The sequence below is a fragment of the Hemitrygon akajei genome, chromosome 10, assembly GCF_048418815.1.
Source record: "Hemitrygon akajei chromosome 10, sHemAka1.3, whole genome shotgun sequence".
Taxonomy (NCBI): Eukaryota; Metazoa; Chordata; class Chondrichthyes; order Myliobatiformes; family Dasyatidae; genus Hemitrygon; species Hemitrygon akajei.
In genome coordinates this window covers 8,857,399-8,884,461 of record NC_133133.1, presented here as the reverse complement: position 1 = coordinate 8,884,461, position 27,063 = coordinate 8,857,399, and positions in this window count along the sequence as shown.

The window sequence follows — 27,063 nt, the reverse complement described above, 5'->3', positions numbered from 1 at the left end:
GACATTCTTCTGTGCTGAAAAGAAGGGGGAACAGGTGGGGGGGTGGGGAAGGAGAATTGCCTGAAGGTGACAGCTGAAGCCAGGTGGGTGGTAAAGATAAAGGAGTGGAGAGTAAGGAATCTGATAGGAGAGGACAGAGGACCATAGGAGAAAGGGGGGGGGAGGAGGAACCCAAGGCGAGGTGTAAGTCAGGTGAGAATGGATAGGATGCCAGAGTGGAGAGGGGAAGGGGAGGGGTTTTTTTTACCAGAAGGATTGAAAGGTTCAAACTACAGTTATTATTAAGGCATGTATGCAGCATACAACCCTGAAATTCATCTTCCCCACAGGCAGCCACAAAACAAAAACTATGGAACCAACCTGTTCAAAGAAAACCATCAGACCATCAAACACTGCCCTCCATCCCTACATGCAAACAGCAACAAAAGATGAGTGAAAACACAAAATCAAAAGGCTTCTTTAATTGCATCTCAAGCCACTGCAAGCCACTTCCATTCAAAAATCACCCAAAAGTAGCAACAAAAAAAAACGATCAGAACCAGAACACATCATAAAACCGAATTAGAGTCCAAACCTACAAACCGTGGTTATTGAATCTTGCTCCAGCACCATCCTTCGACAGCATCAAGGGAGAGAGAGAGAGAGGTCACTGGAATGCAAGGACCTTTCCTTGGGAGCAGCAAGAGGGGAGAAGAGACAAAGAGTATTTTCTTTTGCATTTCACTGTGCTTCTGCCAGAAAACAACAAATTTCATGGCATACAACACACACAAAATGCTGGTGGAACGCAACAGGCCAGGCAGCATCTATAAGGAGAAGTACTGTCGACTTTTCGGGCCGAGACCCTTCATCAGGACATCGTCAGGATTTCATGGCATATTTCAGTGATAAACTCCGCTATGGACAACCTAAGCCCAGCTGCAAAAGGAGGAGAGCTAGGCTTGGGACTAGCAATACCATCCTGTTAAAAAAAGCAGAGCTACAGAAACATCAACAGAACATCTAAAGACTGCATCCCTGGGAAAAGAAGGATACATCAAGCAGATGGTCTACCCTTGGAAACAATGTGAAAGGCAGAGGACTCTGCTGAGCTACTGTCGGTGACCTATAAGTGATAGAGAAGGAGTCGGAAGCAGAGCCTTACACTTCCTCTGGTAGAGACCTACCTCCACCCTACTACCCAAATAATACTGATGATGGCATCCATCTGTCTCAAAGGGTAACAGAGTGTGTGCTGTGGGTCATTCCGGTGTACATCACAGCAAACAGAGACACAGGAGTGACCTCTCCAGGACACAAGCCTGGGCAGAAGCTATGGAGATCCTGGAATGCCCAATCATCAAGATCTCCCTGTCAGCCTCACCGGTGTAGTCCAAAGGACAGCAAAGCAATATGTTTGGCATTAGCTTGGCTGCGGGAGCTGCAGGGAGGATGTTCAGTGATGTCCAGCTGCATTAGGGACTGCACTCTGGATTTCTGTCTGGGTTACTACCGTAGCCCTCATCTCTCCTGAGGCTGCCTACGAGGCAGCGGGGTCTGGTTCACAAGCACTGGGGAGGGTCCGCATGTGGTGGGCCCGTGTGCCACATGTGCAGGGGCCAGATGTCCTCTCTGCCCTCTGTAGAACAAAAAACATAGAACATTGAAATTCACAGCACATTACAGGCCCTTCGGCCCACAATGTTGTGTCAACCATGTAACCTACTCGAAAGACTGCCTAGAGTTTCCCTAGCGCATAGCTCTATTTTTCTAAGCTCCATTTAACTACTACCTAAGAGGCTCTTAAGAGACCGTATTGTGTCCGCTTCCACCACCAGCAGTGCTTGCCACCCACAAACCACTCTCTGTACTTCAGCCTGAGCCTGAAAGGAATTCAGTTTGTGTGTCACCATCAAGGAGGCACCACATGATGTTTGTTGTTGGAGAGGCTCTGTACTGGCAAGGAACAGCTTATGCATTCAGCTCTTCTTTTCACAAGACTGCTAGCCAGTGGTGGAAGCTGAGAGAGCAACAAGCACTACCCACTACAAACAGACAGACTTTATTGATCCCAAGGGAAATTGGGTAAATCTGTGCTACCACACCAGACACATCTCAACGACCATTTGATTCAGAATAATAATAATAACTTTATTTATATAGCACATTTAAAATGTGGCCTCAAAGTGCTTTCCCATAGATAAATTTTTTATAAAATTGCATTGAGGCAGTACAAGGTAAAACAATAATAAAATGCAGAATAAAGTGTTACATTTATAGAGAAAGTTCAGTACAAGTGGAGAATAAGTTCTAAGGTAGATTTTGAGATTACTTGTCCATATTATTGTGATAGGGAGCCATTCAATTGTCTAATAACTAGGCTGCAAGTTGTCCTTGAGCCAGGTGGTATGTGCTTTCAGGCTTTTGTATCTTCGACAGGATGGGAGAGGGGAGAAGAACAGTGACTTTGATTATGATGTATATGTTACTGAGGCAGCACAGAGTGTAGACAGGGTCCACGGAAGGGAGACTGGTTTCCATGATGTGCTGAGCATTGTCCGCAACTCTGTAATTTCTTTTAGTCATGGGCAAAGCAATTCCCCTGCCAAGCTGTTATGCTGCCAGATAGGATGTTTTCTATGATGCATCTATAAATCTTGGAGAGAGTCCAAGGGGACATGCCAATTTTTTAAAACTTCCTGAAGAAGTAGAGGTGTTGGTGAGCTATCTATGTGGCTGTACCAGGACAGGACATTGGAGATTTTCAGCAAGAAGTGTAGACAGAGTAATGGAGGGAAGGCTGGTTTCTATGAGGTGCCCAGTTGTGTCTACAACTCTCTGCAGTTTGGCTACTTCAAAGTTCAAAGTAAATTTATTACCAAAGTATATATTTGTCATGATATACAACCCCAAGTGTCATTTCCTTGTGGGCATTCTCAATAAATCTATAGAATATTAACCATAACAGAGTCAATGGAAGACCACCTATCTTGGGTGTTTGACCAGAGAGCAGAAGAAAACAAACTCTGCAAATACTAAAAGAAAGATATGACAATAATAATAACAACACCAACAACAGCAACAACAACAACAACATAACATGAAGAGTACTGGAAAGTGAATGCATAGGTTGTGGGAATATTTCTGTGATGGGGCAAGTGAAGCTGAATAAGTTATTCCCTTTGGTTCAAAAGCCTGATGGTTGAGGGATAGTGACTGTTCTTGAATCTGGTGGAGTCTTGAGGCTCTTGTACCTTCTTCCTGATGGCAACAGTGAGAAAAGAGCTAGTCCTGGGTGGTAGGGGTGTCCTAATGATGGGTGTTGTTTTCCTACGACAGCATTTCATGTAGATGTGCTCAATGGTAGGGAGGGATTATCTGTGATTGTCTGGGCCATATATTTACTGTAGGATTTTACATTCAAGAGATTTCTTGTTTCCCTACTTGACAGCATGATGGTGAAGTACACTAGTCTCTTTCTGTAATGCATGAATCCAAGCTTGCTATGAATTGATGGATGTGGCTAGGCATGAAAAGAGACAGAGATTCAGATTCCATCCTCCCATTGAATGACCCTACACTACTGCATATCATTGACTCTCCTACCGGCTGACTCCGTGAAGCTCAGGGACAATTCAAAAATGATTGAGATTTAACCACATTTTAAACCTGAAGCTATTAAGCTTTTATCTATCATCTCCAAAATTTAACTTGCCATGCAAAGGCTTATAATATATGTCAACAGTAAACATTCATTTTGAAATTCAATGAGGAAAAATGAATCTTCTTTAAAGGTGATGGCAGTAATGATTTTTTTATCCAACCATATATATTTTAGCATTTTTATTTAACATTTTGCACTAGGACTTTTTGAAATAAATTATATTCACATCTCACAGCACATTAAAGTGAGCATTTTTTACATCCAGAGCAACGCACATATTTCTGGGGGAGCTCAGCAGATCAGGTGGCATCAATGGAAATGAATAAGCAGTTGATGTTTTAGGCTGAGACTCTTCTTCAGGACTAGAAAGGAAGGTGACTGAATTTGAAAGAGGGGCGAGGGTAAGCTAGAAGATGACAGGTGAAGCCAGGTGGGTGAGGGAAGTGGGATGAAGTAAGAAGGTGAAAAATGTAAGGGACGGGAAAAGAAGGAATCTAATAAGAGAGGTGTGTGGACCATAGAAGAAAGGGAAGGAGGAGGGGTACCAAAGGGAGAGGATGGGCAGCTGAGGAGAAGGGGTAAGAGGCAAGAGTGGGGAATTGAAGAGGGAAGGGGGTTATGAAAAATTACCAGATATTGGAGAAATCAGTATTCAACCAGTTATAAACAATTCATTTAAGAATTTATTCTCCATTATTATTTTAAACATGGACACATTCATTAACAATGATTTGCATCTTAACTGGGTTAAGTTCAGGAAGGAGAATGGACCTCAAACTCTGTAAATTTCTGATTACACCCTTGATCATTCATCACCAGAAAGATACTCAAGGTTCACCTTGTTAGGTACACCTGTACACTTGCTCATTAATGCAAATATCTAATCAGCCAATCATGTGGCAGCAACTTAATGTGTAAAAGCATGCAGACATGGTCAAGAGATGCAGTTTTATTCAGACCAAACACCAGAATGCAGAAGAAATGTGATATAAGTGACTGACCATGGAGTGATTGTTGGTGCCAGATGGGATGGTTTGAGTATCTCAGAAACTGCTGATCTCCTGCAATTTTCACACACAAGTCTCTAGAGTTTACAGAAAAGGGTGCAAAAAACACACACAAGAAAAGAAACATCCCGTGAACAGCAGTTCTGTGAATGAAAATATGAAAATACCCTGTTAGTGAGAGTGGTCTGAGAATGGCCACACTGGTTCAAGTTAACAGAAAGGCAACAGTAACTCAAATAACCATGTGTTTCAACATTGGTGTGCAGCAAAGCATCTCTAAATGCACAACATGTCAAACCTTGAAGTGGATGGGCTACAACGGCAGAAGACCATGACCAGTGACCAGTGGACATTTTATTAGGTACAGGTGATATGTAATAAAGTGGCCACTAAGTGTATGAATTGTAATTGTTCACTACAGGTGTATTTTTTTTTCCCTTGAGAATTGCTATCTTCTCATTCTCCAACTACATTTGGATGAAGGCTTGTGATCTGAAAAAAATTCTGGCAGAAAATTAGATATAACTGACAAAATAATTTGGATGATTTTGTTACTTCTGTACTGCATGCTATGTATAGTTCTGTGCTAAAACTGTGAAACTCTAAGACACACCTCTCTCAAGAGAAATGGCATGCCATTCGTCCTAACTCCAATCAAACATGGAGCCTTACTGCAGAAAGTAAGAATAGAATAGAATGCAATAGACCTTTGTTGTCATTGGTCAAGACAACATAACTGCAGTGCTCCTTGGGTCTATGCAAAAGAGATATTTTCAATGCATGCTTAGTGGCTTAATTAAAAAAAAACCCTTATTTACGTGCAGCAAGTGACTTTGAAAGTCTGTAACACTTGAAGGCCTTGGCAAGCCAGGGTGTAGACTGATTGAGCTGCACAACTACCCTCAGGAAGAAGCTGTTTATCAGTCCTACTGTCCGGATGAAGATATTTCTGTATCTCCTACCAGATGGGAACAGATTGAACAGACCATGTTCGGGATGGGATGGGTCTTCAATTATGCTACGGCACATCATAGGTATCTAGAGTTGTAGATTTTCTCCAGGTCTGGTAGTTGAGTCCCAGTGATGTGCTGAGCCATCCTAATCACCCACTAGAGTGCTTTGTGATCTGTCCAGCTGCAGCTAGAGTACCACATTGTTCTTCCGCATGTCCTCTCCTTAAGCGCCTCAGGTAGTATAGTCTCTGTTGTGCCTTCCTGACTTTTGAGGTAAAGTTGACAGACCAAGTGAGCTCCTCAGTGATGTCCATCTCCAAAAACCTGACTCTTCCGACCCTTTCGACTCCCTCACCATTTATGAGTAGAGGGGGTTGTTTGAAATCAATTACCATTTCTTTTGTCCTCTTGCTGTTGAGTGATAGGTTGACAGAAAGGCAACAGTAACTCAAATAACCATGTGTTTCAATGTTAGTGTGCCGAGAAGCATGTGCACCAATCAGACAGTTTCAGCACCTCCTCTCTAGGTGCAGATTCATTACTGTTTGTGATTAACCAATCTCAGTTTGCAAATTTGATGCTTGGGTTTGTTGCCTGGGCAGGAGTGCAGTCACAGGTGAAGAGAGAGTAGAGAAGAGGGTTCCGTACACACCCCTGATATACCCAGTGTAGTCTCAATGGATATAATTTGAATCTCCTTGCATGCGTTTTCTCCATGGCCTAACAGTTATATATTTTTTATTTTAATATGATTAATTTTGAATTAAGGTTTTTAATGTTACTGTCACAGCTGTTTTACTTTTCAGGTACCATGTTTCAGATCAGATCACACTGTGCAAAATAAACATCTTTGCAACCCAGATGAAGAATCTCGACGTGATATGTTGACTGTCCATTTCTCTGCACAGATGCAGAGAACGTTAAAATGTTGCTTCAAAATTTTTAAAAGCTGTTATTATAAGTTCTTCAAACCTTTCCTCTCGCAACTGATTATATATATGCACCACCTTTTACATAACACCATAGCGTAGTAGTGCGATCTCTATTACACCTCAGGGAGTCAGAATTCGGAGATCAATTCCAGAGTCCTCTGTAAGGAGTTTGTACATCCTCCACATAGAATGCGCATGTGTTACCTCCCAGTGCTCTGGTTTCCTCCCGAAGTCCAAAGATGTACCAGTTAGTCAGTTAATTTGTCATTGTAAATTGTCCTGTGATTAGGCTAGGGTTAAATAGGTGAGTTGCCGGGCAGTGAAGCTTTAAGGGTTGGAAAGATCTATCTTGCTGTGTATCTCCATAAATATCTCAAAAGAAAATAAAAAAGGATGCCTCTCCATAACCATTTTTAAACTCTTCCCTCTCACCTTAAACCTACGTCCTCTAGTTTTTGGTTCACTTTTCCTGGGAAAAGGAGATTGTATGTGCTCACCCTATCTGTGTCCCTCATGATTCTATGCACCTGTATAGATCACTTCTTAATTTCCTACCTTCCAAAGAATGAAGTCCAAACCTGCCCATCCTCCCCTGTGACACAGGCATTTGAGATTTGGGAACATTCTTGTAAATCTTTGCAGTCTTTCCAATTTAGTTACTTGCATGATGATATTGTTATCAGTCACAGCTCATCTCATCTCTCCAGCTTAGTGACCTGCTCGTTGATAATGATCTCAGTCAGAGATGTCTCATCTCTCCACATAACCCAGGTTAATTTTCAGCCTTCATAAAGAGTGATTATCTCATTTAATTAATTACAACCCACCTGAACCAGAGACTCAAGCAAATTTCTACAGATGTGCACTGAGGAGAGCATTCTGACTGCACCTCTGCTGCAATGGAGGACCCACTGCAAGGGATCTGAAAAAATCTGCAGAGGATTGGAAACTCAGCCTATCTTGGGCACTAGCCTCCCCAGCATCGAGGACATCTTCAAAATTTGATGCCTCAAGGCCTTCTTCGCATCACTACGAACTGGCCAGGGGTCCATGAACCCATGAACAATACCTCACTAGTTTGCTCTGTCTTTGCACAATTTATTTTTTAATATTTTCTTATTGTAACTTATAGTACATTTTATGTATTACACTGTACCACTGCTAGAAAACAACAAAGTTCACATCATATGTCAATGGTAATAAACCAGATTCAGATTCTCAACCAGTATTTGTGCAACAGCTAAGTATCTTCACATATCTTTTTCTCTATCTTTCCACTTTCTCCATGTATCCTCCTACAAATCCATAGGACTTCAAAGCACTACCTTGGTGGGTAAAGTGTTTTGCAATGCCCTAAAGTCGTGAAAAGAACTGTAGACAAGCAAATAAAAGAAGACATTGCTTCAAAGAAATGTCCTCAAGAGATTTGACTCTTTTCAAACTCACATTGGTTTCCAACATAGAGCAAGCACGCCAGACAGATTTCTTTGATATTGTTTGATTCATTCATGAGATATGACTATCAGCTTCAAAGTCAGCTCATTTTTCCCACCTGAAAGACTCCCGAGAAGGTGCTGGGGAGATGCTTTCTCGAACCACTGCAGTCTTGTACTGAAGTGATTGGCATGGTTTGTTTGGGAGGGAAGCTGATGATTTGGAGCCTGCCACAACAAAGGAACAGAGAGTATAAATATATTATTTTCAAATCAACATCCTAAGAAAATTAATTTTAAAAAACATTTATGTCACCATATACATCCGGAAATTCAGTTTTCTTGTAGACATTCACAGTAGAATCAATGGAAATACATGCACGAAGACTGGCAAGCAACCAATATGTAAAACAAGACAATCTATGCAAATATATAAATAATGAAGAAATAGATCAATAGACAATTAAATAAATAATGCTGAGAACATGAGTTGTATCGTCCTTGAAATTGTGACCATAGCTTGTAGAATCAGCTCAGAGTTGAGGTGAGTGAAGCTATCCCCTTTGGTTCAAGAGCCTGACAGTTGAAGGATAATAACTGTTCCTGAACTTGGTGGTGTGGGACCTGTGGCCCGTGTACCACCTTCCAGATGGCAGCAGCGAGACGAGAGCATGGGCTGGATGGTGGCAGTTCCTTCATGGTGGATGCTGCCTTCATGTAACGGTGCTCTTTTTAGATGAAATCAGGGTGGTGCCTAATTTTGAGGGGTGTTTACAGATGATGGTATTATCATGCTCCTGCTTCCTTGACCTTTATAGGTGAAAGGTCACAGGCCTGTACTGTAACCCTGGCTACAGTTTATTAGACTGTTCAATTGCACATATTATTGTGTTACCTGTTATTATGGAATTCACTGCCCAGGGAAGCAGCAGAAGCTAGCTTATTAAATATAATTAAGACACAGTTGGATAGATTTTTGTATAGCAGGGGATTTAAGGATTCTAGGGAAAAGGCAGATTGGTGGAGCTGAGTTCACAGCCAAATCAGTCACAATCCTTATTGAATACCAAAGTAAGTTTGATGGCCAGATGACCTACTTTATTTCTTGAGTTCTTATGTTAGAAGTGTGTCAAAAAATAACTCTGTGTTGGGAACCAGGGATTCCCAACCTTTTTTAATACATAAATCCTTACCATTAACTCAGGTGTTCAGGGACCCCAGGTTGGGAACTCCTGGTTTAAACCCAGTTGAATTACATGCCTGTAGCGATCTTTCCCTAAAATCCTCAGATCATCTCCAACTTTTCCTCTTCTCACTGCTGCCATCAGGGAGGAGGTGCAGGAGCCTTAGGACCCAGACTGCTATGTCCAGGAACAAGTATTGCTCTTCAAACTCTCCCACACACGTTTCCTGTCATCCTTAGACATGATGGACAACCAACAGAGGGGTAGATAGATGATGCAGAAATGCAGAGAGCTATGCAGGAGGCAAGGTTCAGATTGATCTTCATTTGTTCATTTTGTGCCGTGTCATATGACGTAGGCGATCTTGGTCTTCGCATGACCGTAACTGTTCTTCGCAATTTTTTTTACAGAAGTTGTTTGCTATTGCCTTCCTCTGGGCAGCGTCTTTACAAGACAGGAGACCCCCACCATTATCAATACTGTTTAGAGATTGTCTGCCTATCTCGCATCAGTGTCACATAACCAGGACTTGTGATATGTACCAGTTGCTCATACAACCATCCACCACCTGCTCCCTTGACTTCACGTGGCCCTGGTCAGGAAGCTAAGCAGGTGTTACACCTTGCTCAAGGGTGACCTGCAGCCTAGCAGAGGGAAGGAGTGCCTTACACCTTCTTTGGTAGAGCTGTATCTCCATCCCACCACTCTAAAATTGAACTTAGCGTAGGTTTAAAGGTCGGCACATCGAGGGCCAAAAGTTATGTACTGTGCTGTCATGTTTTAAATTCTATGAGAGCAAAGAGGATGTTGACAGGAGAGAATCAGTTACATGTAAGCAAGTGGAACGTGATATTGGTGAGGATGGCCTAAGAGCCAGAACCGACTGTTGGAAATCATTGTTTTTCTAATAACACTTTTTATAAGACTTGTACTTTTAACAAACTCTTGTATTTTCCACTCTCACTTGTAGAAAGCAGTATAGCAGTGAAACTGATGGTTAATCACCTTTAGCATTTTTCATTGGCTAAGTATGAATACATTCCTCACGATGTAATTGATTTAATTATGACGTGTATTGACTAACTCATTCTTATCTAAGGAATATATTTTAGCTTATCTATAAAATTACAGATTTATCAGAAGTGCCAATTTTATTCTTTTGTTTTAGCATTTATTCCCCTCTTAGCATTGTTTCTTAGCTCTTTATTTAATTTGCTGAGTATTTTTATGTTTGTATGTACTCTAAATTAAACTGTAATCTTGGAATTAAGATGGCTCACCATTCTTGACGCCTGGAAGAACACTAAGGGTCAAAAATTAAACAGAGATCCAACATGACTAAATGTATTCAAAGGCTTCCAATGATGCCAAGGAAAATAAGTGAAAAGTATGAATTCCAATTCATTTTGTACTGTACAGAACATCCTTTTCATCTTTATTTTTACTTTTAAATGTTCCTCGAGAAATGTCTGCAATGGAACTGCAATGCAAATTTTCTTTGCCTCTCTAGCAAGCATAAAATAGCAGTTATCATGTCTACCAGCTATTACAGAGCACAACTGCACTTCCCCGCTGAGCTGTATAATAGGCCTCTGCGTACCTGTTAAATGATGTCAATGTAGCTTCAAATTTGCCCCACCCCCAGAGAGAAGATACAGCCAGCCCACTGAATGCGAATGGTACTTGTTATATCCAGGTAGGTTGGTGTATATCATCTAAATGTGTGAGAGACTGGTGGGGTTGTGTTCAAGGTTCACGACATAATGCTGCAGATCTACTAAACTGGTTGGCCTACATTTGGATTACTGTATTCATTTCTGGTTGTCGTACTATCATCATCATTATGTGCAGTGTCATATCACGTGAGGGTGATCATGGTCTCATGACTATGATTGCTGTTGGCAAATTTTTCTACAGAAGTGGTTTGCCATTGCCTTCTTCTGGGCAGTGACTTTACAAGACAGGTGGCCCCCAGCCATTATCAATTCTCTTCAGAGATTGTCTGTTTGGTGTCAATGGTTGCATCAGCAGGACTTGTGATATGTACCAGTTACTCAAATGATCATCCACCACCTGCTCCCATGGCTTCATGTAACCTTGATCAGGGAGGCTAAGCAGGTGCTATACCTTGCCCAAGGGTAACCCGCAGGCTAGCGGAGGGAAGGAGAACTTTAATCAGATCAATTCAAGTCAAATTTATTGTCATTTAACTATGTACATGTATATAACGTATAAAACCATAGAATGTCTAGAGAAATGAGACAAAACTTCTCTGAAAGATGATGTAAAGCACAGTACTACACACAACACACATAACATATGATAATTTATGAAGGTAAGGATAAAATTGACAGAAGAATCACTCATTAATAACAAGCAAAAGTGCATTAATATTGAACATTGTAGGGTACGGAACAGATTAACCACTGATACTTTGAATATGATGCAGCCAGGAGTTCAGAAGCTTGATGGCTTGGGGGAAGAAATTGTTTCCCATCCTAAATGTTCTTTTTATGCATCCTAATCTCCTGACAGATGGTTGAAAGTCAAACAGAATGCTGGGTGGGTGTGTGGAATCCTTAATAATACCAATGGTCCTGTGGATGCAGGATGGTAGGGAGACACCTATAATCCTCTCAGCTGTTCTCACAGTCCTTTGTAGGGACTTCTCGTTCAATGCTCGACTGCTCCCATACCAGGATGCTCTCAATAGTGCTCCTGGAAAATGCAGTTAAGGTGAGGTGGGGGCGGGGGGGAGGCCTTGCTTGCCTCAATCTCCTTAGGAGGTGTAGATGCTGCCTTGTTCAGGAAGGTGATATCAAGGGACCAGGTGAGATCATCCGTGATGTGAACTCCCAGGAACGTGGTGCACTTAACTCTCTCTACGGAGTAGCCATATATTTGCACAGCACAATGGTTTGTCTGCACCTTCCTGAAGTCCACAATGGTTTTCTTTTGTTTTCTCCACATTCAAGCTTAGGTTGTTCTTTTCACACCGGTCCACCTGCCACTCACTTCCTCTCTATACTCCGTCTCATCGTTGCCCTTGATAGGGCAAACCACAGTCATTTCATCCACAAATGATGACATGGTTTGAGCTGGACCCTGCGACACCTCCTTGATGATGATGCTTTATGAGCAAAAGTTCTCTTTGGACAAAGGAGGTTGAGAGGTAAATACATAGAGGTGTGCAAGATGATGAGAGGCAAATATAAAGTGGATAGCCAAAGACATTATCCCAGCATGAAATAGCTAAATCAAAGGAGCATAATTTTAAGGTGATTGGGGGAAAGTATAGGATGGGACGATAAAGGCAAGCTTTTACATAGAGATAGGTCGGTGTGTGGAATGCACTGCCAGGAGAGGTGGTAGAGGCAGATACATTAGGGACATTTAAGAGACTCTTAGATAGGCACATGGATGAAAGAAAAATGGAGTACTATGTTGGAGGGAGGGGTTAGATTGATCTTGAAGTTGGTTAAGGGTTCAGCACAACATTGTGGGCTGAAGTGCTTGTACTATGACCCAGTATGCTGGCAGCTCTCAGCAGATCAGGCAGAATCACTGAGTGTATTTAAAGCAGAAGTTGGTAGGTGCTTGATTAGTAATAGTGCCAAAGGTTACGGGGAGAAGACAGCAGAACTGAGTGGAGAGGGATAATAAATCAGCCTTGATACAATGGTGGAGCAGAGTCACTGGGCTGGATGCTCTCAATCCCCTCCTATGCCTTTTGGTCTTAGAAGTAGTGCTAACAATTCTGATCAATGAACTGAGAGTATTGTTGTACTTGCCACTGAAGTAGCCTGTCCTACAATGGTAAGGCACATTTGTGCATTGGTAACTTGGCTTTCTTTTTTTTCTATAGGAGTGGAATTAGGCCATTTGGCCCATCAAGTCTGCTCCACCATTCCATTGTGACTGTTTTATTGTCCCTCCCAACCCCATTCTCCTGCTTTATTCTTGCTGCATATACTAATGTACAGTGAAAACATTTCTTTTGTATGCCTTCCATACAGAACAATTCATTACAGTAGTGCATTGGGGTCATACAAGAGAAATAACAAAAGAATGCAGAATAAAGAGTAACAGTTACAGAGAAAGTGCAGTTCAGGCAATCAATAAGGTGGATGGCCTACATGAGATCATTTGTGAGGTAAAAGCTCCATCTTATTGTATGAGAGGGGCATTCAATGGGCTTGCATGAGAAGGATAGAAGCTCTCCTTGAGCCTGATGGTATGTGCTTTCAGGAATTTGCATCATCTCCCTAATGGGAGGGAGGAGAAGAGAGAATGCCCAGGGTAGAGGGGCCTGTTTTCCTGAGGCAGTGAGAAATGTAGAGTCCATGGAGGGAAGGCTGTTTTCTGTAATATACTAAGCTGAGTCCACAGCTTTCTGAGTTTCTTATGGTCATGGGCAGAGCAGTTACCATACCAAGCTGTGATGCATCCAGATAAGATCACCATTATTTAGTTTACTCAATTGGAACAAAACAAATGCAAGGTCTGGAAACCTAAAACAGACAGAAATAGTGGACTCACCTGGCTGGTCATGTGGCTTCAGTAGGAAAGGAAAGTCGACATTTCCAGACAAGAAATATTCAACGAATCCTAAGATAGGCACATGGATGATAGAACGATGGATGCTGATGTGGGAGAAAGAGTTGGACTGATCTTAAAATAATTTAAAAAGTTGACTCAACATCATGGCCCAAATAGCCTGCACTATACTGTACTGTTCTATGTGCTATCAAAGGTGAAAAAATAACAAAATGAGGAAATGGAAAAAGAGGAGGGTGGAGAGGATGAAGGGATTGTCAATAGTACTGTTCAGACCAATGGTCTTAAGGTAAAAATAACTTTGAAAGCTCTCAGTTTGGTCACTTGGTCACAGCTGCCTCTCTGGGTCCAACAAATGGTACAACTGTTTGCCTTAGTAGTTCTTGGTTGTCTTGCATGATCCTGCTGGAAATTGGTAACAGAAAATACTGAAAGTTTGGTCCATTGTTTCATTGACGACACTGACAGTGGGGGAACTGCGTGGCTTTGGTTGTTGCACAGATCAGTCCTTGTACCACGGTGTCATCTATCCCAGCCACCCAAGGGAGGAGGGAGGAGGGCGGTGTGAAGAGAACAGACATGGAACAGAGGCACTGGAATCTATGCTGTTTGGGAGTTGGCCACTTCAGGCTGGGGCTTCCATCATGTTTGCTTCCAGGAAGACAAGCTGGATTGCTTTTGTTTATGGCTGACCTAACACAAAATAAGCTGATTTGCCTTTGTCTGCATCTGACCCAGCACAAAATAAGAAATTGCTGCATGCTTGTTCTTACAGAAATATGGCTCTGAAACAGCATCCCATGTACCATTAATCGTCAGGCCATGGCACAATTTTGCAACTCTATGTCTTACTCTAAATACATGTGCTGTATGTGACGGTATGAAGTGTATTATACACCTTGGCCCTGGAGGAGCATTGTTTAGTTTAGCTGCATACATGTGTATGGTTTGATGATAATTAAATTTGAACTTGAAATTGAACTTGAGCAGTTGAAGAAAAGAATCATGTTGCAATGGTCAGGTATAGCCATGAGTTTTGTATTAAACTCCAATAAAATCCAGGGGATGATAATGTGCTGAGACAGAAAATCAGACATTGCTTCTCAAGTTGATGCTGGACATCACTGAAGCAATATAAGAGGCTGAACACAGAGAGGTCAAAACAAGAGTGGGATGGAGGGTCAAATTGACAAGTGCCTGGAATTTTCAAGTAACCATCTTGGCAACATTGTTTTTCACCTTATTATAGGCAATTCTCTGTTCTTTCTACCCCCGCCCTATTCTCTTCAGATTTAAACACATCTCTTCTCATTTTTAAACCAGGACCTGAGACATCAAGTTTGATTCTTTTTCCTTTGACACTGCCTGAGCCTTGAGATACAGTACTTCTATCAGTTTCTATCTTGTACAATTCTTGAAACCAAAATCAAAACTCAGGGTTTTTTTTTTCCTTTTTGGCTCTGTACAGACATCTCAATACTATTAGTAATGTTCCCTCTAACATTTTTTGCAGCTACACAGACCAACCATATCGTGAGCAGGAAATTTTTACGCAGCATGGAAACTGCATGATGCTTCAGGATTTTTTTGTAATATTCTTTCTATGAATATTTAAATAAAAATTGAAAAATCACATACTTTTGATTTTATTTACTATTTGAAGAATATAATGAATCACAGTGCAACAAGGAAAATCTTTCACATTTCATAAACCTTTTCTCGTTGATGGCATTGACATTTAGCGGGCAGGCAGTATATTAATAATGAGCTACTGACATCTATTCTGTGTTTATTGTTACAATTTGTCACAGTGTTTGAACTTGAAACAGTGATAAAGTAAATATGTTGAAGCTCTAGAATGTTTCAAAGTAAAAATTGTAGTACATTTATTATTTGGAAAATATATAGATTATACTCATAAAACTATTAGCATAATTTCAAAATTATATTTGCATTACATCAGAGAAAGCTTCAGCTGTACCACATCAAAGGCTATGTATATGAGAGCATTTCATTTACTGCACAGATACAGACTCACACAGCTTAGAGGTAACAGTGACTCACAGTCTCCAGTAGGACTTGGCAACAGTCTTAGAAGATTGAACAATTATTTTGGAGTTTACTTTCTATCTTTGAGTTTTAATCGACCCAATCCACAGGTTGGGAACTCATCATCTAAAGGGCACTGTTATTTACCCCTAGGGGTCATATTTTCTGTGGACTATCACTTTAAAATGTCGGGAGAATGAGACTGGTTTTTGAACACTGTTTAAGCTGTTACAGAGAGAGAGAGAGAGAGAGAGAGAGAGAGAGAGAGAGAGAGAGAGAGAGAGAGAGAGAGAGAGAGAGGGAGAGAGAGAGAGAGAGAGAGAGAGAGAGAGAGAGACGAAGCCTACCTTGAGATGGTGTTTATACGAACTCTAAAGCTTGTTTTGAACATACAAGGACACTGCCTGTTTGTGAGTTCTTACAGAGAGAGACAACGAGCAGCTTGTGGGTCGCCATGGTGACCGAGGGTGGCATTATTTGATGGACAGCTGGTGTTCAGCATGCTTGGATAAATACAAGGTCAGCTGGTTGTTAGACAGGCACACATGGTTTCGGACACTGCATGAGCTTTGTTGTGCCCACAAAAAGGTGGGCTTTGGAGGATCGATTGGGAGAATCGATCAGTGGCTCTCGCAGTGGGAAAAGGTGTGACCGGTGGGAAGTTATCAGAGTGTCCAACCCTTGCCTGGGTTGATAACTTTACCACAGAAGACGGTCTCCTTTTTGTGGTCACATTTGGTGACTTTAAAGAAAGAGAAGAGGGGAGAGGAAGGTTTGAAACAGAAGAAACCAAGTGACAAAGAGGTCATTGTTTGGACTCTCTCTCTAAGCAGCCCATAAGGATACGTCTGAGTTCCATTTGAATACGAACATGTGACTACTATGTAGTTAATCCACAGGAGTGGGTTCTCTGGTGAGGGCACTACCTTTGTGAATACCACTTGTGTGTTACCCTTGTTTGGGTGTGGTAGTTCACTGAAGAAAGGCACCCCTGTGGCAAATCACTGTAGGAGTTATTTCGTATGTCGTGGAACTGGATAAGTGGCTATCACAGTTGTGGGTTTGAGGTAACGTTGTGGAATCTACCTGTGTGTGATAATCCTGGCCTAGGTTGGTAGTTTTACCACTTGAAGATAGTACCTCAGTGATAAGCTACTGTTGGTGATAATCCATACGTGGATTCTGTTTGAGTATCCTGTGGCCACCACTTTGGGATGTCCCGTAGCTGAATTCGGGTGTGGTACCACCTGTGTTGAAAGGATACTCATTGAAGATCACTGTCCGTGATACTTCGTGTGTGGAGTGGAACAACTTCAGAGATAAAACCTACTGTTACTGTTATTTTGGAATATCGATGTAATTGCCTTCTGACAACATACGCCTTTGGATTACAAATCTCTCTCTCCCTCTCTGTCTTACCAACAACCGCAACCTCGTGCATTGAACTGACCTTTCTTACGTACCATCGTAAGACCGTATCTTTTCACCACCTGAGCTGGAAGAAGTTTGGGGGAACTTTATTTAATCACTTATATATGCATATACTCTGCTAACCTGTTTGCCTTATCTTGTTTTCTATTACTTTACCACGTAGTTACTAATAATATAGTGTTTATAACGGAAGACTCAGACTCCATGTGTGTCCATTTCTGCTGTTCCTTTTTAACCTGTTACGGGTACGAGGTACATAACAGTGCCCTATGTCAAAAGCTGAGACACATCATCTTCACTGTAGCTTACTTTTGAAGGCAGCATATATTTTTCTAATGATTGTATATTTAGAGCAGGTATTTCAGACTTTATTTGACTACATTGCTCTATTTCTACTGGAACTTCCAGGATGGTGGTCATTGTGAATCCTTGTGAGTTATTGTTGCTTTAAGCTAACAACAGTGATAGCAGGAGGTTAAAGAAAAGAATTGGCCTTTCAGTGCTTTGAGAATATTGGCTGACCTTATTTACTTTCTTAACTTGGGGAGTACCCCAGTGGAGGCACTGAGGCACTGATCTTAGTATAATTGTACATCACTGTATGCTATAGAAACTCCAATGTGGTGGACACAACGGCTTGAAAAACGGGTGGTTCAAACTGGCCAATGCCCACTTTCACCAGCCTACATACCATCAAGTATAGATATAAGCGCAGCTCCAATGCCGTTTTCAAGTTTGCTGATGACATCGTTGTTGTAGGGCAAATCAGCCTACAGGAGGGAGATTGAAAATCTGGCTGAGATGTGCTACAACAACAATCTCTCACTCAAAGTCAGCAAGACGAAGGAGCTGATTATCGACCAGGAGGTGGAAACCAAAGGTCCATGTGCCAGTCTTCGTCAGAGTATTAGAGGTATAGAGGGTCAGCAATTTTAAATTCCTCAATGTTATCATTTTGAAGGACTTGTCCTGGGCTCAGCTTGGAAGTGCAATTATGAAGCGCATCTACTCCCTTAGGAGGTTGCAAAATTCAGCATGATATCTAAAATGTTGACAAACTTGTATAGAAATGTGGTTGAAAGTACGTTAATCGGATGTAGTACAGCCTGGTATGGGAACACCAATGCTCTTGAATGGAAAATACTACAAAAGTAGTGGATACGGACCAGTCCATCACAGGTAAAGCCTTCTCTATCATTGAGCACATCTACATGGAGTTGTTGCAGGAAAGCAGTATCCATCATGAGGAACCCCCACTGCCTAGGCCATGATCTCTTCTCTCTACTGCCATCAGGAAGGAGGAACAGGAGCCTCAGGACTCACACCACCAGATTCATGAACAGTTTTTAACCGTCAACCAACCGGCTCTTGAAGCAGTGAGACAACTTAAGACAACTTCATTTGCTCCATCACTGAACTGTTCCCACAACCCATAGACTCACTTTCAAGGACTTGTCATCTCATGTAATTCATAATTATTACTTAAAGTTCATTATTATTGTTACTCTTTTTTTGTATTTGCAGTTTGTTGTCTTTTGCACACTGGTCGAATGCCCAAGTTAGTGTGGTCTTTCATTGATTTTATTCTGGTTATTAACTCTATTATGGATTTATTGAGTATTTCCACAAGAAATGAATCTAGGGGTTGTATATGTGACATATATAGTATGTACTTTGATAATAAATATATCTTGAACTTTGAAATTTGATAAATAGTTCTTCATCCTTTCACAATAATTATGTATTCGGTGTACACTTAACAGTATTTTTTTGGACAAAACTTGCTAGATATATAAGCAAAAATGCCACAAGGCGTGTTCACAGATAGAACACGACTCATTGATCTTACAGCGTACAACGTGGCACAAAACTAGAAGCCGGAATAAAAAGGTGAGGGAGGTGAGGTAAAGAAGTCTAAGCTGAGACTTCGCAGTGGAGCAGCAAATCATTATTTTGGCTTCTCAATAGGTAGTTTTAATGTCAGAGAAATGTATACAATATACATCCTGGAATTCTTTTTCTTACTAAACTTCCACGAAAACAGAAGAGTGCCTCAAAGAATGAATGATAAGTAAACGTTAGAACCCCAAAGCCCCACCTGGCTCTGCCCTCCCATGCACAAGCAGTGGTAAGGCAATGAGAGCTCCCACCCCACCAGCAAAAAGCATCAATACTTTCCACCGAGCACTCAAGCATGAGCAATTTCACAGACACAGACTTGCAGTACCCCAAAGACCAGTCGCTTACCCAGTACTTCGACATACCACAGGCTCTCTCTCTCTCCCTAATAAGGGACAAAGAGGTGACCAGTTTCACAGCGAGAAGGGAGACTTAACAAACAACTCACTGATTTATGATGTTAAAAGCCTGTTGTGTCGCTTTCCTCCAAGCTCTGCGCCCAGAGAGTCGGCCCCAGAAACGCGCAGATTTCTGGACACACAACTCACGGCAGCTAACCCGCTGCTCCCGATGTTCCGTGTTCTCCCGCGACGCCTTAGTCAGAGACGTCAGCCTAGAATCAACATGTCCCCAGAGCCATGAAAATCCAGAACCCTGAAGGCATGCTAATCTTCCTGGCCATGTCCTTGGAATATCAAATGCGGCTGGTTATGAAGCCCCGCGAGCGGGTCCCATTCCCGCAAAGAACCAAGTCAGAGTGTAACTCCAAGTCAGGGTCTTCAAAAGAACCTTGAAAGGGAAAAAAAAAGATATGAAAGATAGAAATTGAAATGGTTCTGAAGCGAAGGGCTGTTTAGTGCCATCTTGACTTTGCTCCACCCTTTTTACAGTCCTGATGAAGCATCTTGGCCAGAAGTGTTGAATGCTTATTTCTTTCCATAGATGCTGCCTGACCTTCTGAGCTCCTCTAGTGTTTTTGTGCGTTGCCTTGTTGGATTTCAGATTGATCCATGCTTCTTAATCTATACTGACTCCCTGTTCCCTCTGTTCTGAACGTTTACACCTAATTACCTGCACATAGGCCAAGTGTGGTGAAGAATGAGTTTAAGATTTTTTCGTTGAGCAGGCTCGTCTGCAGAGAAGTTTCTCATACCTGTCTTTATAATTCTGCAGGGTCTGAGAGTCCAGGGTGATAACTGGGAAATCTGAGTGATGTGAGAGAGACGTGTGCTATCTCGTACACTGTGTTCATTACACTGAAGCCGAAAGCAGCAAGGATGTGAATATACTTACCCCAGACTCCCTCACCTGAATCCAATTTATGCCAACAGTTGAACAGAGATACGTTGATGATTTGTTTTTTAGCACATTTAGAGTGAGTGCATAAAATGCAGAGCATTGTTCTAACCTCTCTGATGATGCCTTCCTACTCGAGAGCATGTCATCTCTGTGCCCTCTGGGGAATGTTGCATAGTCTCGGGTCCCATCATCTCCTGAGTGATGAACGAGTGACCTTTAGAAGCTCAATAAGTAACCAGTCTAGCTGGATTGAGTTATGAGCTGATTTTTGTCTCCGTGTTTCTTCCAACATGCACTCAGTGGCTGCTTTACTTGGTGCCTGCTGTAGCCAGTAAAGAGTCTACTGAGTGTATGTCCATGGTCTTCTGCTGCTGTAGCCCATCCGCTTCAAGGTTCGACGTGTTGTGCATTCAGAGATGCTCTTCTGCACACCACTGTTGTAATATGTGGCTATTTAGTTACTGTCACCTTCCTGTCAGCTTAGATAGATAGATAGATACTTTATTCATCCCCATGGGGAAATTCAACTTTTTTTCCAATGTCCCATACACTTGTTGTAGCAAAACTAATTACATACAATACTTAACTCAGTAAAAAATATGATATGCATCTAAATCACTATCTCAAAAAGCATTAATAATAGCTTTTAAAAAGTTCTTAAGTCCTGGCGGTAGAATTGTAAAGCCTAATGGCATTGGGGAGTATTGACCTCTTCATCCTGTCTGAGGAGCATTGCATCGATAGTAACCTGTCACTGAAACTGCTTCTCTGTCTCTGGATGGTGCTATGTAGAGGATGTTCAGAGTTATCCATAATTGACCGTAGCCTACTCAGCGCCCTTCGCTCAGCTACCGATCAGCTTGAACCAATCTGGCCATTCTCCCCAACCTCTGTTATCAACAAGCCATTTTCACCCACACAGCTGTCAGTCACTGGATGTTTTTGTTTTTTTTCACCCTTGTCTGTAAACTCCAGAGAACGTTGTGTGTGAAAAGCCAAGGAGATCAGCAGTTCCTGAAATACTTAAACCATCCTGACTGGTCTTAACATTCATTCCACAGTCAAAGTCACTTAGATCCCATTTCTTCCTCATTCTGATGCCTGGTCTGGACAACAACTGAACCTCTTGACCATATCGGAATGCTTTTATGCATTGAAATGCTGGCACATGATTGGCTGATTAGATATTTTAATTAAAGAGCAGGTGTGCAGGTGTACCTAATAAAGTGGCCACTGAGTGTATTTCAATTCCAGCTTTCGCCGTGCCTGTGCCTTGGGTTTGGTTGATGGTGCCAGCTCCCTCTAAACTTTCCCACTTTGGAAACACTGTCAAAGTTAAGTTTATTGCCATCTGCACAATTACATGTCTACACAAGGGCAATAAAATCTTATCTGCAGCAACATCATAGGCATATTGGTCTACTGATGACACCATTGCCACAGCACCACACACCGTCCTCACTCACCTAGAGAAGAGGGATGTATACATTAGAATGATGTTCTTGGACTACAGTTCATCATTCAACAGCATAATTCCCTCCAAGCTTAACAGGCTCAGAGTCCTAGGTCTGCACCCCGCCTTGTGCAGCTGGATCCTAGACTTCCTATCAGATTGCCGATAGGTGGTAAGGATGGGTTCCCTTACCTCTGCCCCTCTGACCCTCAGCACAGATGCTGACGAGGATAGTGTCCTGAGTTCCCTTCTCTATTCTCTTTATACCCAATACTGTTCTACCACACACAGATCCAATGTGCTGATCAAACTTGCAGATGACATAAAATTGATCGGCCTTATTTCTAGCAGTGATGAGACAGCCTACAGAGGAGAAGTTAACACCCTGACACAGTGATGCCAAGATAACAACCTCCCCCTCAATATCCAAAAAAAAAAAACGGCTGATTGTGGATTGCAAGAGGAATGGAGACAGGCTCACCCCGATCAACATCAATGTGTCTGCAGTTGAGAGGGTGAGTAGTGTCAAGTTCCTCGGTATACACATCACCGATGATCTCACCTGGACTGTACACACTAGCTGTGTGGCAAAAAAAAACACAACAGTGTCTCTTCCAGCTCAGGAGACTGAAGAAGTTCAGCATGAGCCCCCAAATCCTTAATACCTTCTACAGGAGCACTATTGAGAGCATCCTGACTGCCTGTATCACCACCTGGTATGGGAACTGCACCAACCTTGATCACTGAGCACTGCTGAGAGTGGTACAGATATCCCAGCGCGTCTGTGGATGTGAACTTCCCTCCACTGAGGGCATTTACAGCAGCAGGTACATTAAAAAGTCCTGGAAGGTTATTGGGGACACCAATCACCCGAACCATAAACTGTTTCAGCTCATCCAAACAATTCAGATGACAGGCCAATGAGCTGAGATATTGGCTAATTTCCCTCTGCATGTTACTGCCTGACCTGCTGACAATTACTGGCACTGTTTGCTTGCTGCGAGGTGATGGTGTAGCTCTGTAAGAACCTGGTTACACCATATTTGGAGTAGTTTTTTTAGTTCTTGTTGCCTCATTATAGGAATGATGTGGAAGCTTTAGAGAGGGTGCAGAGGAGATTTACCAGGATGCTGCCTGGACGAGAGAGCAGGTGTTATGAAGGCAAGTTGAGCAAGCCAAGGTTTTTCTCTTTGGAGTGAAGAAGGATGGGAGGTGACTTGATGGAGGTGTACAAGATGATAAGAGGCATAGATTGAGTGGATACCAGAGATTTTTTCCCAAGGCAGAAATTGCTAATACCAAGGGGAATAACTTTAGTTTTAATGTGATTGAAGGAAAGTCAGAGATAGTTTATTTATACAGAGGGTGGCGGGTGCATAGAACATGCTTCCCAGGAACGGTCGGAGAAGCAGGTACATTAGGGACATTTAAGAGACTCTTAGATAGACAATGGGTGTAAGACAGATGGAGGGCTCTCCAGGAGGGAAGGGTTAGGTTGAGCTTAGGTAAAAGGTCAGCACAACTTTGTGGAGTGAAGACCCGGTACTAATAAATACTGTTCTAAATTCCATGTTCTATACTGAATGTTCTGTGATTTCTGAAACATGGAAGTACCTCTAGCTCCTGTAAAATGAAGGTGACTGTTTACTGGAAGTTTATAATAATGTTAGGTGTCGATTATTGAGATCACCTCACTTTCTGGTTACTAGTTTGTGAAAATATTTATAAATTCATCTGTACTTTTGACTGCAATGGGCCTGAACACATTTCAAACTGGATAAAGTCAAAACCTGACAATTTAGGCTAATTTTCAGTTTTATTAAGTAATCTAAGCTATTAATTTACAAATTAACCACATGCTTTAAATCCATAGTACTCTGATTAGCCAGCAGCAGTGATCTGAATTTGATTTTGGTCATTTATTCTATGGTGCACATTTTAACATTTAATCCTTTGATGGTGTACACTCACAGAAATATCAGCTGGAGGTCTGGAGGGTGATCACACAGAGCATCGTTAATTGGCTGTCTCACACAGTTCTGACGAAGTATGCCTACACACCGAAGTCCTCACATTGTAGCTAAAACTGTCGACCTGGTTCCTTTGCCTTGAGCAAACGGAGCCTACAGGGAGGAGGTGAAAGATCTCGAGGCCTGGTTCCAGGCCAATAAGCTCTTCCTCAATATCAACAGGGAGCATAGAACAGAGAACACAGAACAGAGAACATAAAACATAGAACCCATAGAACACAGAAGATAAAGTGACATGGTAGCGTAGCCACTAACATTTACTCTGCCAATAACTCGGGTCTGAAAGGAGTTTGAATGTTCTCTCCATGACCACATGGATTTTCTCCAAGTGCTCTGGTTTCCTCCCACATTTCAAAGTCATTCACGTTAGTCGCTTAATTGGTCACATGTGTAATTGGATGATGCAGGCTTGTTGGGCCCAAAGGGTCTGTTTCTGTCCTGTGTCCCTAATTTTTAAAAAAAAATCAATAAAATAAAACATCAAATATGGGATATAGAACAGTACAGCACAGTGCAGGCCATTCAGCACACATAGTGCTGATCTTTTAACCCATTCTAAGATCAATCTAATTCTTCCCTCCTATTTCGCCCACCAGTTTCCCAAGATCCATGTACCAAGATTGGGTAGGCCAAAGGCCTGTTTCTATGCTCCATGACTCTGTGACCGTATCAGGACTCATACAGGGTTGATGACCCAAATACTTGGTAGAGAATCATAGAGCACCACAGCACTGAACAGGCCCTTTGGCCCATCAATTCCTTGTTGACCACAAGCCACCTATTTACACTAACCCTGCACTAATCTCATTTTAGAGGCCTTCTGTTAGTTAGGGTTGACCACGGATGCTGTCTCCCAGGTATCTGAAGAGTATGTAAGTCAAGGCAGAAGGATACAGAGAGCAAGCCGTTTCCCATATAGCAGGCTCCCGTTCTCCACACAGCTGATGAATCCAAAGCAACAGAAAGACCGATACTGTTGACACCAGAGGAATTTCAGGAGTTACCAATCAGCACTGAACTCAATGTAGGGCTGACGTAAGGACCCCAGCTTTAGAGTTTTCCCCTTGAATTTACACCCAAAGCCTTTCCCATGAGTGAATATAGCCACAAGTTAGCGGAGGTTTGCGATCAGAGTTTTCCTTTTCCTAAATGAGCTGCCAATCTTGGCTGACATGCCCTATCAACTCAAAGTGACTGGTTTTAAGCAACAGTAACCTGCCTTTGCCCCTTCTCTTGTCAGTAGAAACGGTTCTGCCGGGCTTAGTAGCTAAGCCACACGTGAAGGTCAGGAGCTGGACTTGGTTGTCCGGGGCTCATTGAGATGTACTCCATAAGGATTATTTCATAGGTTTGGGGAGCTTGTGCACTACCACCCCCAGCTATGAAAACCTTCAGGAACCCCATTTTATTCTCCCCAGATTCTCATCAACTTCCCCCACCCACTCCAATTACATACTTGACACGATTTACAGTGGCTATTTAACTATCTGTCTGCATGCCTTTGGGATGCGGACGGAAGCTGGACTACCCAGGAGAAATCCATGTGGTCACAGGGAGAACATGCAAACACCACACAGGCTACACCAAAGGTCAGGATCTGACTGTGTCTCTGGCTGTGAGGCTGTGGGTCAGCCACCTGTGCCACAGAACCAGCCTTGCAAGGCACAAATAGAAAGTAACAGCAACCTTGGAGAGGTCATGTATAGAGAAACATTGGGAAGCAAGTTCATAGCCCCCCAAAAAATGACAAAGTAGTTAAACAAGGTGGTGAATGAATGGACTAGTGAAAAAGAGGTGAGATTTCAGACCACAGCTGTACAAAGCATCTGTCAGGCTGTACCTGGACTCCTGTGTGCAGTTCCAGTCACCACACAAAAACACAGGAGCTGTAACATTGACAAGGGAGCAGAAGAGATCCATTAAATCCTTCCGGTAATGTTTTCCTCTTCTTTCTTCTTCTGTTACCCACTCTGGCTCCTCACCTGCCTATCACCTCCAACTGGTGTCCCTCCTCTTTCCTTTTCTCCTGTAATCTACTCTCCTATCCTACCAGATCCTTTCCTCTTCAGCCCTTTAACTTTCCCACCCACCTAGCTACCTATCAACTTCTAGCTTGTCTTCTTTTCCCTCCCCCCACCTTTTATTCTGGCATCTTCCCCCTTCCTTTCCAGTCCTAGTGAAGGGTCTAGGCCCACAACATTGACTGTGTATTCATCTCCGTAGATGCTGCCTGACCTGCTGAGTCCCTCCAGCGTTTTGTGTGTATTACATTGGATTTTTCAGCAACCGAAGAACATCTTGTGTTTTTGAGATTCACTAGATTTTGCCCAAAATGCAGACCTTCATTTTACAAGAGGAGACTGAGTAGGCTGGATTTTTCTTATTGCAGAGCAATCAAATTATGATGGGCATTGATAGGATAGATAGTCAGAGTCTATTGTCCCAGGCTAGAGTTGGGGGCGGGGGGGTGGTGTCCCAAACTAGAGGGTATAAGTCTAACCAACACACACAAAATTTCCTCCTGTTTCCTCCCACAGTCCAAAGATGTACCAGTTAGCAATTTAATTAGTCAATGTAAAAAGTCCTGTGATTAGGCTAGGGTTAAGAAGGTTGATTGTTGGGTGGTGTCGTTCTTTGGGCCAGAAGGGCCTGTTCAGCACTGTGTCTCTAAATTTAAAAAATCTACTTGAATGTTTATATTTGTTTGTGAGTCTGGCCATGTGTGTAACTCTGTGATGCCATAGCTCGACTGTGTGCCTGTGATTTGGTGTTTGTGTGATGGTAGATATGCTTGTATGGGTAATATTTTGCTATCATGCATGACGAGAAGATAGAAGATTGCTTTTGTTGTATTTTGTTGATGAGAGAGATTGTATAGAAGGCTAACTGAAAAGCTCAGGTCATCATGGAATTGACAATGTTTTAAATTGAAACGTAACAGAGCATGGTGAGAGTGACTTTGTGCTGCATTGCCAGTTTCTGAGCGTCAGTGAAACCCCACCAGAGAAACAAGACTGACATACATTTATTATTACTAGTGCAAGAGAAATGTGTTAAAGTTACCAAGTTGGACAATATTAGCAGATTTTATGTTTCATCAGGTATTTCAAATATTCAAATGTTCAAAGTAAATTTATTATCGAGGTACATATATGTCACCACATAGAATCCTGAGATTTATTTTCTTGAAAAA